Here is a 14,190-nt window from a genome sequence, read left to right as displayed (position 1 = left end):
TCCTACTTAAAACCTGTCATAAACTATTAATGATCGCTTACTTTTAAGAGAACGTCACATTTAGTATAGCCACTAGAAGATATACTTAAATACAGAAACGCACGACCGCACACACACATACATACATCCATTGGTTGTCGCAAAGTTTGTGGTAGTTCTGCCCTACCGGTACCACTATTTTATCTTAAAACAGGAAGAAAGTAAGTTCTAATGTCGAAGCAGGGTATAAAAAACACAAAAAAAACTAAATCTGAAATATTGTCGACGACAAGTAGAAAAACAATAACAACAACGGCTAACATGATATTACACGCCAAACTTTTATACATGCGTCCTTTCAGCCAGCCAGCCAGCCAGCTAGCCAGTCATGCTGCTATTAGGACCAAATTAAAACTACATTAAAAAGTTTCACGTTTATAACCACTTTAGAACTTCAAATGCCAGATGCTGACCAAAAGTAAACATTAAACTGGCGCACATACACTTGCACGGAAAACACCGACATTCACACACACACGCACGCACACATTCACGCACAATAACAATTTCTACGAATTGTCGTGGACAAGTCGAAAGGCAGCAGCATCGAGTAAGGAAAAAATGTTCTTCATCTGGAATGCTGAATGTCCTTTGCGGTGTTTATGTCTGTGTGTGTGAGAGAGAGTAAATTAGTAAATGTTATGTGGTAAAACTAAAAAAAGGAAGTTGGCAAGTTAGCATTAACCACAGCTACATACATGTAAGATGCTTACACACACACACAGTCATATCTCACAAAACAAGCGAAGACCATTAAATTCCATTTGCCACTTGAATGGTTGATGACATAAGTGTGTGTGAATTTATTACGGTCCCCATGGAAAGTCCGAGTGTGACCCCTGTGGAATAATTCTTTGCGAATAAATCGAATGCCATGACAACTTTCACGGAATTGTCGTCGTATGGAGAGATAGAGAGCGAAGACACACTCTTAGTTGACTATCGCAAAGCTATCAAATGTGTACGGAAAAGGGTAATTGTTTGTCAAAATAGACAAATAGGGTTTCTATAAACTTCGTGTATTCTATTATTAATACCCGAATTTGACAAAAGTAGGATATCATTTCCTTTGGTATTTGTACAACATTTTGAAAAAATTCTAAATACTTGGTCCAGTGCGGACCCATCATTCGATAATTATTCTATTCCAGAACTGCAAGAATGTAGAAAATACTGGGAAAGAGCAATATAAAAGAACATGTACAAATAAAGCGTTTTCTTTTACTACTTTGTACTAGGCGAATTTGCCTTGCATGGTTGCCAGCTTCTGATTAACTGAAATATTGATTTTGAAGGATTGAAATCTAATTTAGGAATTTTTACTAGTTCTCCATTAGCGTACATTCTGGGTAAAACCGTTCCCTCAGAGCTAATGCATTTAACAAGTAAAAAAGCAGTAAGATCGGCCGAGCCGAACTTTGAATACCCTTCACCATTTGGAACCAATTTGGAAATTTCCAAAAAAAAAAAAACGTTAAAAATTCAGCTAAAATCTTAAAAAGGATGAATATAACCGTTTTGTTGAGGTTTATACAAAACGTGGACCTGCATGGGCAACTTTAGGCATAAGCCATTTAAATATTCAAATACGAAACTTGAAAAAAAATACGGTAAATAATTCAGGAAAAATCATCAAAATACCGTATGTAGGCAGGTACCGCACACGCAATTTTTTTTTTTTCATAGGCTTCAACTCCGGTGAATAATGTACCTAAAATCGTTAAAATACCGAATATAGGTAGGTAGGCACTGATATATGAGGCCTATACGACGACCTGGACCTGCATAGATAATTTTCTGGCATAGACTGTAATTCTCACTACGAACTCTAAATACGAAATTTGAAACATATCCGGTTAATAATGTCGATAAAATCATCAAAATACCGAATATTGGGAGTTACCGTTATATGACCAACGAAGACGTTGGTCTGCATACGCAATTTGTTGTCATAGGCTGTAGTACCGATTACGAATTCTAAATACGAAATTTGAAAAAACTTCGATGAATAATGTCCCTAAAATCGTCAAAATATCGAATATCGGGGGTACCGTTGTAGGTGGGCTATACGATATCGTGGACCTATACATAGCCATTTCTCTCCCAGGGGGTAAATGCTTAAAAATAACTTCTACTATGAATTTTTAGACAATTCCATTGAAAATTTTGGCTAAAATCGTCAAAATACCGAATATCGTGAGGTGCCGTTATATGGGAGATATACGATATCGTGGACCTATATAGATAATATTCCTCCAGGGGGTAAAGTACTCATCCTTTTGTGGATTTTCAGACAATTTCATTGAAAAATTTGCCTACAATCAGCAAAATACCGAATATCGGGGGTGCCGTTATATCGGGGCTATACGATATTGTGGACCGATATAACACATCTTCGAACTTGATCTGCCTGCAGACAAAAGACTGATCTGTGTGAAATTTCTGCTTCCTATCTTTATTCGTTTAGACTCTACCGAGATTACAACAGGACAGGCGGACAGGCAGGGATCGTCTTCGAATTTTACGCTGATCAAGAATATATATATACTTTGTTGGGTTTAAAATTATTATTTCGATGAGTTACAAACGGAATCGCTTACCCATATCGAGTCTCGAAATCACAACCTTCGTTTTGTAGACGGCCGCTCATACTAAGTTACTCGATACTTGGTAATGATTTTTTTGATTTTTTAATGTATTTTTCTTACAAATAATTCATTGTTTTTAAGCTAATGGTATAGCAGAATGTAGTTTGTTTACATTGTCTTTAAATGGATTCCTACAGGTTCCATGGTATTGCTAGGTTTTATGCAGGAGTTACAACATTCTCCGAACTTGTCGACTCGGCTCACATTTGTTGTAAATATACATATATCTGTATTTTTTATCTCAATTTGGCAGATTTTACATGTATATACGTTTTTTACATAGACGCTATGTCTACATAACATGCCAATTGTATATACAATAACATACATTCGTATATTTGTGTGTATGCTCCATTATACTAAAATGCTACTAATACTGACTGACGTAGTGTTCGGCATTCATTTAAGTGCCAAATGCAATTTGATGGTCTTTTATGGTCTCTACCTACTGCCATAACAAACAGACGTCAATATTTCAAACACTTGAGTTGTTTTGTATGTGTATGTGTAGATATGTGCTGCGTTTTACACTTGATCTACTTCAAAGTTTATTGACAGCTAAACTTGATAACAATTCCTTTTCGCTGGAAAAAATCAATGGTAAGATTTCAGAACCAAATAATCTAAAGATTATCATGAGAACGATGAAGTATGGAATTAAGCCAGTAAGGAATGGTCAAAAGTCAGGCGGGGTCGACTATATGATACCCACTTATGTGAAGTAGATTATACCGACTATAAACCTTATTTGAATGCAATGCGTATTATGGCTTTAGAATAGTCAGAATCTGGGAACTACATCCGCGTTTCAACAAATTTGACGGAGGCTTTTTTACCTTTAGTACCAGTGATATGATATGAGTTCGATAAAAATTATTATTATACCAGACCAAGTTTCATAAAATGGAAAAATTCCGTTGAATATGAAAAAATCCGTAAAATCGAATGAAGATGTATTTCGAAGGTATATAAAAATCTGAACCGATTTCGATAAAATTCGGCAGAGGTATTTTCGATCTTTATCTAATGTCCGGTATCAAATATCATTGTTGTGAAGTGCATATTAGGCATGTGAGGGACTTTAACACCAAATCGGATGAAACATATAAAAGGTGAGATGAAAAAACTGCAATCAACTTCAGACAGCTGTCATTTCTAAGCCACTCGTCCGACAGATGTTAACATTATTCCAGTGACAGCTCATTATATTGTTTACAAGCGTACAAAAGCTTTTTGGTGAGAATTTTCCAAAAAAAAAGTTATTCGTGATGGAATTCAAACGTGATAGTGTGATTTCTTTATATTTTGCTGGAAAACCACAAGTGGCTATCGTTAGAGCGCTCCAGCATTTAAATTTGAATAAATCTTTTGTGTCTCGTACCATCGCTCGTTACTGTGATACTGGTAGCGTATGCCCGTCGTCAAGGAAGTAGACGGAAGAAAACAGCAACATCGGCAGAAATGATTCGAAAAGTAAAGAAGCGACTTGATAGAAACCCGCGTCGCAGTGGCCGAAAAATGACTCGTGAGCTGAACATATCGCGAAATTATTACGAAAATATTCTGGAGGGTGTATTAAAGCCTTGGACACGCAAACACTTTGGCCGAAGACCTTGGACATTCCAACAGGACTCAGCATCATCGCACTCAGCAAGCGCCACCCAAGAATGGTTAAAAAATGAGGTTCCTCGCTTCATTTGCAGCGCACAATGGCCACCAAAATCTCCGCATACCAATCCGTTGGACTATTGTGTATGAAGTATTTTGGAAAGCAAAGTTGGCATTAAAAAATACCAAAGTGTTATAGTTTCCCTCCGAAGCCAAATGTTGATAGGTGATATGTTCTACTTCAAATAAATTCTTTTGTTACGGAAGCTCTACTAAATATGCATGGTGGTGTAGGTTATCATACAGTCGGCGCCGCCCGACTTTTGACTTTTCCTTGTTTTATTGACTAAAATGTTTAAATACTTTTGCATCGGCTACAAAACGCCTGTTTTTTAATCAGCTGACGTCACAGGATCATTTTCACTGAGTAAATTTTTCCAGTATAATTTTTCAAACTCTCAGTAAGTCAACTGTCAAAGCTGTTCTCTTTACTTGTCTATACTGTTGATGGGTCACCGAACAACATATCTATATATATAAATGTAAGTTGTGTTAGTTACTACGCTTATAACTTAAGAACCGCTGGATTAATTTTAACGATTCACACAAATTCGGAGTTGTCTACTCTCCGAAAAGGATAATATCTAAAAAAATCGCGTAAAAATGTGATATATTAACATTTTCATTTTGACTTTTCAAATGTACAATAGTAATGTTTTATTTTGCATGATTTTTTCCATTTTGACTTACTTTTTTCTAATGTACATTTGTAATGTTTTTTATATTTTATTTTTGAATTCGAATATTAATACCAATTTATTTAATTGACTTGATTTCTTGAGAACTGAAATTGATGACGGGTTACATGAAAGTATAGTAGCGAATTATGTGGAGGCGAAACGAAAGAAGAAAATTACTTTTTCTAAATCGCTGAAAAATCATGAAAAAGAGATCTCATTGCAAAAATCAAAAAAACATTTTCAATGGAATCGAATTTTAAAGTAATAGTACATTCTATTGACAAACTTTGTAAGGAAGGATCTTAAAACATTTGCTGTAAAAAATCAGAGAAAAAGTTGAAGACTTTTTCAATTTGTTATTCTTTTTTTTGTCAATTTTTTTTTTTTTTTGTGAACAAAATAAAGAATAATTTTTCACTAAAAAAATTGAATAAGTGCGAAATAGGATGTTAACTGACATCTACCTTTCAACTCCAGGGCCTACATCGTGGGTTCGCTGGAAGATGCGAACACGTTTAAACAAACAAAAATGACCGAAAAAGCTTAATGGGGCTCATTTCAAAGCGTGACAATGATCCGTCCAATGAGAGCTCAAAATGCAAAATTCTTTGGGAGAATAATAAGTAATATACCAATATTGAAATAAAAGGTGCAAAATAGTAGAGCAAATGGGACTTTTAGTAAGAAAAGGTTTTATATCCTTCCAGAAATTCTTCCCAAACATTCAAAATACCTAAAATCACTTTTGCAGGTCTTTATATCGATCATAACTCATGGATAAGGGAACAACCCGATTTCATATTTATATAACCATCTATGATTTAAGTTATTTTTGGGGTCTTGGCCGGCCACTTTTTTCATTTTTTGGCCCTTATTTGACATTTTTGTTTCTAAGGGGGTAGATAACCTCTTCGCATAAAATTTGAAATTTTCAGAGTAGGGCCCATATTGGTATTGACCACATTCATCAATTGATTTGGCTAAAAAATTTTATTTATGCCACCCTGGGGTAGGGAACCATCATACAGATAATTGCCACATAGGAATTTATTTAAGTAAAGTCCCCACATTGGAGTATCCCCAAGTCCACTTTCACATCTAATGTGTGGTCAGAAAAGAAAATTTTGTATTCTATTGAATTTTTAACCCCCAAGAGAATATTGGTTGGGAACGTAGATTTGGGATGTGCATCCATATGAAATAAATTGTGGAAACATGAAGAAATTACAAATATAAGAAAGTAGCACGGGACCGAATATTTGTTTAATCATCATTGAATTATCCTATGATGAAAATATGGACTTTAAGGGGTCTCCAACTTACAATTTAAATGGCAAATAAAATTAATTCCCATCTTATCATTCTGCCCTCAATTATGAGGTGGATAAAACTATTTTTACTTAATTAAATCACGCGAAATGCTATGACATGCTATATTGTTCTGCTATATTGTTGATTTGGCTTCTATTTGTCATCTTGGATTATAAGGGGTAGAAGAAAGTTTTCAATGTAGGTCGATGTTTCGGAGTAGTGCCCATATAAAGAAGGTACCTCCTAATTTAACCACATTTCAAAGAATTTGGCTAATAATGCGTATTCGGGGGGTGAAAATCTTACACTAAAATTTCAACATATCTACAAATTTTAGAATTTTTATCCATGTTATAATACCCTCTCAAGTCCACCTTTTGGCGGACAAACAGACTGACATGGTTAGGGGGACTTATGAGGACTCTAATGCACAATCTAAGTTGCTAATGGGTTTAAAAAAGTAATTAACTTTGGCTATTCTTAAATCATTCAGCTCTCAATTATGTAGTATACAAAATACAGCAAATTCCAAATTACTGCTCATTTGACTGGAAGATTTTGCTACGATTTTTACCATATTAAAAATTAATTTGATCCCTTATATGGCGATAAGATTGATATATACTTTTTAATAGATTTGTATAGCACATCCACACAGTTGAAGCCCACGGTTTAAATATTGAAGCCCACTGGTTAAAAATGGGTACAGGTATTTTAAAACACTTTAAATCGACCTGTACGTGAACACTTATATCAGTCATATCTGTAAATAATTATGCTTGGGAATATATGCATAATAGACAAAAACTACGGGCCGGCAACGCGGACCGGGCCAGCTAGTATTTTATAAAAATATTGGGTTATCGCACACACCCATTTTCCTAATATGAAATATGACCATAATTTAAGATTATCGATTCTAATTTACAATCATCCTAACTAATACTGTCATAAATATGACCACATATGCTTATAGAAAATCTCCATCTGTTTAAGAAATACATTCCCAATCTCCTGCATTTTGCCGCATACATAAATATTTACGAATAAATATCTACCAAATGCCATAAAACTTAGATCCTGCAAAGTGTAGTTTTAAGAAATTAATTGTTGTGTTGGTTTCGGTTTCATTTTTTGTTGTTGTTCGTTTGCTGCGCTCACAAAGGCAGAAAGTTCTTCGCCCTCAATGAATGCTGTGTTGTAGGTGTGATTGTGTGTGAAAGAGAATTTATTTGAAACCATACCCTAACAGGAGTCTATTAATCAATAAAGGACGAATGCTGTTGTCAGGATTCAATCGTTTGGAATTTATTATTATTTTCAATTGTTCTTTGACTCCTCAAAACTCCAGCTATGAAGACAGCGAGGAAAACCGACCACAGCAGATGGAGAAGTGCAGGAAAAATGTTCTTGTTTTATGCCACCACATAAATACAAACACTCACGCTCGTACACACTCATACACACGCATGCACATGGCACAAATAGTTGTGAAGAAAGCATAAATTCTTTTTATGATTTCTATAGCCACTACACTACGCGATGAAAGATATATATTAAGTCTGTCATCTTGTTTGTATTTTCTGGAAAATAAAAATAATTGAGCGTAATTACTTTTGACGGCGGTAATGCATATCGATTTACATAAGCTTATTAAGCACGCCTTTGTTCTTCACGATTACGTGTCTAAAACCTGATTTCATTCGCATATCCATCTAGTACTTCCTAAAAATTTAATTAATCCCTCCCTTTAATTTGGTAAACTATGGCAAGGGTCACTTTGAAGTCGTATTGTATCTATCTCTATGTACAGTATTTACACTACTCACCCTTTGCGTGGCCCTCTTCCATTATTTTTGCATTGCGATCAGAATTGCCATGCTTGCTCTACTTACATTCCAAACCATAACCTATCATCATCCATGCTGCTGCTGCTCTGATGTTCATCCACATCTTCTAATTCCTTAACGTTCGAACGAAGTCGAAGTCGATAGTAATGAAATTCCTTTTTTATTGATTGAAAATATTATGAGTGGAATGAATAATGTACCATCCCAACTGCCACCAACATCAACACCTAAACATATTTAACGGAAACACTGAAGTGTTTGAACCAAACACACACACATAAACAAACAAATGGGTATTTTTGAGTACGCGCCAATAGCTCTAACATTGTATTCAGTATAAAGGGAATGCCAATGCCCGAAAAAAATGGGAAATGTAGTTTGATATGTCTTTGCGGGCATTTAATAGATAAAATAAATAATAACAAGTTGGAGATTGTTATGTATATAACCTCAGCATATAACCGGCTAGGTAACTAGTTCAATGCACTAACAGAAGAAAGTGTTTTTTTCAAATCCAGATTTCGGAATTGTCTACAGATATTTTTTAATTGTATAATTTGAAAACATTTTACATATAGGTCCACGTTTAGGTATCGCCCTATACCTATACCTATATTCGACATTTTGATTATTTTAGCGATATTGTTCATCGGAATTGTTTAAAATTTCGTAATAAAAGTTCATAATGGGTCTTACAGCCTGTGACAGAAAATTGGCTATGCAGGTCCTGGTCTTGGTATAGCCCCCATATAACGGTACCTCCCTATTTTCGGTATTTTGAAGATTTTGGCGACATTATTCACCGGAGTTGTTTCAAATTTCGTATTTAAAGTTCCTAATTGGTACTATAGCCTGTCACCGAAAATTGTTAATGCAGGTCTACGTCTTCGAATAGGTCCCCTAAACTGTACCTCCCTATAATCGAATTTTTAATGCTTTTGGCGACATTACTCAACGGAACAGTTTCAAATTTCTTATATAAATTTCCTAATGGGTACTACAGACTGTCACTGAAAATTGTCGTTTGCAGTTTCACTAATTCCTATAGGTCCCCTATAATGGTACTTCCCTATATTCCGTAGCTATATTCTCCACCGGAATTGTTTCAAAATCGGTATTTAAAGTGCGCAATGGATATTATAGCCTAAGACAGAAAATTGTATGTGCAGTCCACGTCTTTGTATAGCTCCCATATAACGGTACCTCCATATATTCGGTGCGACACTATGTGGATTTAAAACTTTTTTTTTGGGATTTAAAAAAGCAAGTTACATAAATCGTGGATTTTTAAAATATATTGGCAGGGACTTTCAAAACCCATTTCAAAAACTTCCAGTCTAAATAAATAGTTGATTTTTTATACCCTCAGACATATGGCTAGAGAGGGCTTTTATCATTTGATACGGCCAAAACATGCCTTATAGAAGAAACGGTTTTAGACCCTATGTCTCTTTGGACCCAATCTGTTTGAGGACATTTGTAGTCGATCTAGCGATGTCCGTGCGTCCATCCGCATGTCTGTCTGTCTGGCTGGTGCGCACGATAACTCTTGACGGGAGTATCCGATTTGATCAAAACTTGGTACATCGTAATATTATTGTCATTCCATTAAGTACCTACCCCACAAAGGGTTAACATTTTGAATAATTATAACTCTTATTAAATGTGATGTTTGTGTCCGATTGCCTTCAAGATCTGGTGTGAAATTGGGATACATCGATGATTATGATTTCGCATAAAAGTGGATATAAATGTTCGATTTCCCTGAAATTTTGAACATACCAATATCTTATCTGTATTAGATGAAGTATGAAAATGGAATACTTCGGTCCGCATCTTTCCACATTTTCCAAAAATGTGTACATATCTTATATAAAGTATAAGAAGTAGTGGATATAGTCCATATTTGGCATAATAATATTTTTATCAGTCTAGGTCGGATACGAATTAGTCAATATTGGCCAACTGCATCGGAACCTCCTCAAGGCTGGGGTTATAAATCTGTCGGCAAATCCGACTAATGCTATTTTACTTGTTATCCATTCTCTTTCTGTACAGTAAATTATTTTTCTTTGAAAATGTTGACATTTTGTGGAGTAGTTACCAGAAGAAGTGGACCGATATTGCCCATCTCCGAACTCATTTTAAGTTTGACAATAATATTACGATGTACCAAGTTTGGATTAAATCGGATACTCCCTTCGAGAGTTATAGTGCGCACCAGCCAGTCAGCCGAACGGACGGATATCGCTAAATCAACTCCAATTGTCTTGAAATGTATTTGGTCCAAAGAGAGCTAGGGTCTAAAACCATTATTTCGATGAGTCACGTTTTGGCCGTATCAAATGATATTGGAATTGTCTGGAATCTACTGTAATATGTGAACTCTTGAGCAATTATAATTCAATTGTAATTTTCAAAGTTAACTTCCTAGTACAACAAATTGTGTGTCTGTTACAGCAACAAAGACATGACTACAAATCTTGCTTGAGGCTAGGAACATGTTCCTTTATATCTCTTTTGTAATATAATGAAGAGAATGGCGCAAAGTAATGTGATACCTGAAATTAAACACGTTTTTAATTATTGAGCTTCGTGTTGTTATGTTTTGAATCAAAGGATAAGTTCATTGAACATTCAAAATCGTCTAAAATTGCACGTAAGGTAGAATAATGATAGCTAAATGAGATACATGTATATTTATATGTTAAATGTTTAGCTTCTACAATATACATATATCATAAAATATGTATAAATATTCCGTAAGATATAAATATGTACATATACAAATACATAATTTTCGAGGTGCATCTCCCAATAATAATTTGGGCCCAATCAAACTGGTATATTTTGGCTTTGCTCTGCGTCTCTTAACATGTTTTGTAACCAAAATACTGACATTAAAAAATCCAATTCCACGAATTTCTCAATGGTTCCCCCAAGTAAGTGTAAAATCAAGAGACTCCCCTATGGTTGGCATGTTGATTGGTGGACGTTTTTGACCTGCCCCCCCCCCCCCCCCTTTTCTCAAATTCGTATATACGTCGAAGAGTAAGGAAAAAAGGTGTAACTCCTTTTTTTAATTACATAAAATATTTTCCACACTTCTCCAAAATTAATCTCCACCAATAGTTTCTTAGCACATTTGTTTTTAATTGTTTTTCTTTCCCCTCCTGTTTTTCTTAGTTCAGTTTTGCTAAACTTTTTTTGGCAATGACTTTTGCAGTCACACTTATATTCTGCAGCGAACCACCATGAATATAACTGCCAACTCCAAACATTTTCACATAATAAATTTATTAATCAGTTATGGGAATCTTTGCCAGATAGAACTTTGGAAAACTGAACTTAATTAAAATGTCATAATTTGCTGTCAGAAATTTGTGGAAGTTTAAATAAACGACGGGTTTAAATGCAGCTGAAAGAGTAAAAGAAGTAAAACAATAAAAATCAACAACAACAGAAAAAAATAAAAAAAAAACACTAAGTTCGGTCGTGCCGAACTTTTAATATTACTCCACCTTTGGGTGAAGAAAATATTTTTATAAAATGTATCTGAATTCAAACGTGATCCACTTTAAACCATGGTACAATAAAAAGGTAAGGTAGAGCTACCAGCTGATTACAATTTTTTTTTCTAAGTGTGCTCGACTTCTGCCAATTTTGTGTATGTATTTATTGTTTTGAAATATTAAAAAAAAATGAAGAAACGTACATTACCGCTTGCGCATTAAAGCTTTTAACCAATTTAGCCATGAAATTGAAAGATTTAACAGTTTGGATCATATTTTTGAGAGAAAATTTAGGCCTTTCATTCATTTTTCGCGCTATTTGAATCATTTGAAAAATGAACAAAAAATATCAAATAAATGAAAACAACTTTTTGGATACAATTTGAGTAAGTCTGACAGGAAGCGGGCATAGCCTCAGGGCTGTATTTTTTAAGTTTTACGAAGCTGTTCTACCTCCCTATTGTACCATGCTTTAAACTACAAATATCATTAAGACCGTTTGGATAATGCTGTTAAAATTTTCAAAAAACCATAATGTGGATGAACCCGTTGTTTGGGGGTCATACCAAAATGGGAACCTCTATAAACAATACTTCAAGGATTGTCATCTACCAAATCTCTTAAATACCAAATTTGAAACAATTTCGTGTGTAAATGTGACTAGGATTATAAAAATACCGAATATCGGTGGGTATCGTTATATGTCCGCTATAGGAAAACGTTGACCTAAATATTCAATGTTCTGCCGCCGGGGCTAGAACCCATTATGAACTACAAATACCATTTTTAGACAAATCATAAAATGTGGCAAAAATTATCAAAATACTGAATATTCGGAGGTACCATTTTGTGGGGGCTATACAAAAACGTGGAGCTATATATATTCTATATATGTTCCGCCACCGGAGCTAGAACCCATTATGAACTACAAATACCAATTTTTAGACAAATCAGTGGAAAAATGTCGCAAAAATCATCAAAATACGGAATATTGGGAGGTACCGTTATATGGGGGCGTGGTCCAATACATCTCATTTTCAATACCAAACATCCTTCTTTTTATACTCTCAGTCATATGGCTAAAGAGGGTATATATCATTTGATACGGCTAAAACGTGCCTCATCGAAATAACGGTTTTAGACCCTAGGTCTCTTTGGGCCAAATCCTTTTCAGGCCATTTGGAGTCGATTTAGCGATGTCCGTCTGTCTTTCTGGCTGGTGCGCATGATAATTTTCGAAGGGAGTAACCGATTTTATCCCACGATTGGTACATCGTAAGTTAGATAGAGTTCGGATATGAGCAATATCGGTCCACTCCTTCTAGTACCTTCACCACAAAATGCTAACAATTTCAAAGAACATAATTTACTGCACGGAAAGAGAAAGGATAATCCAATTCTGCTAGACCTTAGCAACTCCTAATATTTGCATCAGTGCTAGGTCAGGTGCGTAACCCCCACAAAGGGTTACAATTATGAATATTAAAGAAGGTCATAAATTAACATTCTATTCTATACAGATTATTCTATCTATGAACACAATATCTGTTATAAATATCATTCCATCTGGTACTACCTCCACCACAAAGGGTCAAAATTTTAAATAACCAAAATGATCATAAAATCCGAACTAGGCATCCGGCTCTATTCACGATATTTTTATTAATCCAAGGTCTGCTGTGAAGATGAGGTATATCGGTCTACTCCTTCTGATACCTCCCCCCACAAAGAATCAAAATTTTGAATATCCCTGAAGCTCATAAAACGCGAAATTAACATCCGATTCCATTCAGACCTGGTATATCTCAATAATTCCATCAACATAATCGGATCATTTCTTCTGGTACGTCCCCCACATAGGGTTCAAGATTTTGATAAACAAAACGCTCAAAGAAATCGAAAAAGGCATCCAACTATTTTTGCTAACGCAAGATCTGTTGTGAATATGATATATGGTACCCTAATGGTACCTCACCCACAAAGGATCACCATTTTCAATGCTTATATCTGTCGTAACTTGCGAAACAAGTTGGCGATTCTTTACAATTTGCTATATCTAAATATTTCTCGTAGCCAGAAATCTGGTATGAATATGTAATTTATCGGAATTTATGATTTCGCGTAAAAGTGCATATAAATGTTCGATTTCCTTCAAATTTTGCACATACCAATATTTTTATCTGTATTAGATGAAGTATGAAACTGGATTACTTCGGTCGACTATATTTGGTACTTTACGCATATTTCCACATTTTCCAAAAATTTGTACAAATCTCATATAAAGTATAATAAGTAGTCGATGTAGTCCAAATCTGGCACGTTGTAATATTTATATCATATTTATTTAGGTCCGATACGAATTGGTCAATATAGTGGTCTGTTCCAGAAACTGCAAGAATCTACTAGTTTTGCAATTTTTTTTTCGATATCGTAAAGGGAAAATCAGTTATCTTAGAAAAAACTATTAAATTCTTGCCAGAAT

Source organism: Musca domestica, unplaced genomic scaffold, assembly GCF_030504385.1.
Source record: "Musca domestica strain aabys unplaced genomic scaffold, Musca_domestica.polishedcontigs.V.1.1 29, whole genome shotgun sequence".
NCBI classification, from domain to species: domain Eukaryota; kingdom Metazoa; phylum Arthropoda; class Insecta; order Diptera; family Muscidae; genus Musca; species Musca domestica.
Note: the sequence above shows the minus strand (reverse complement) of the source record.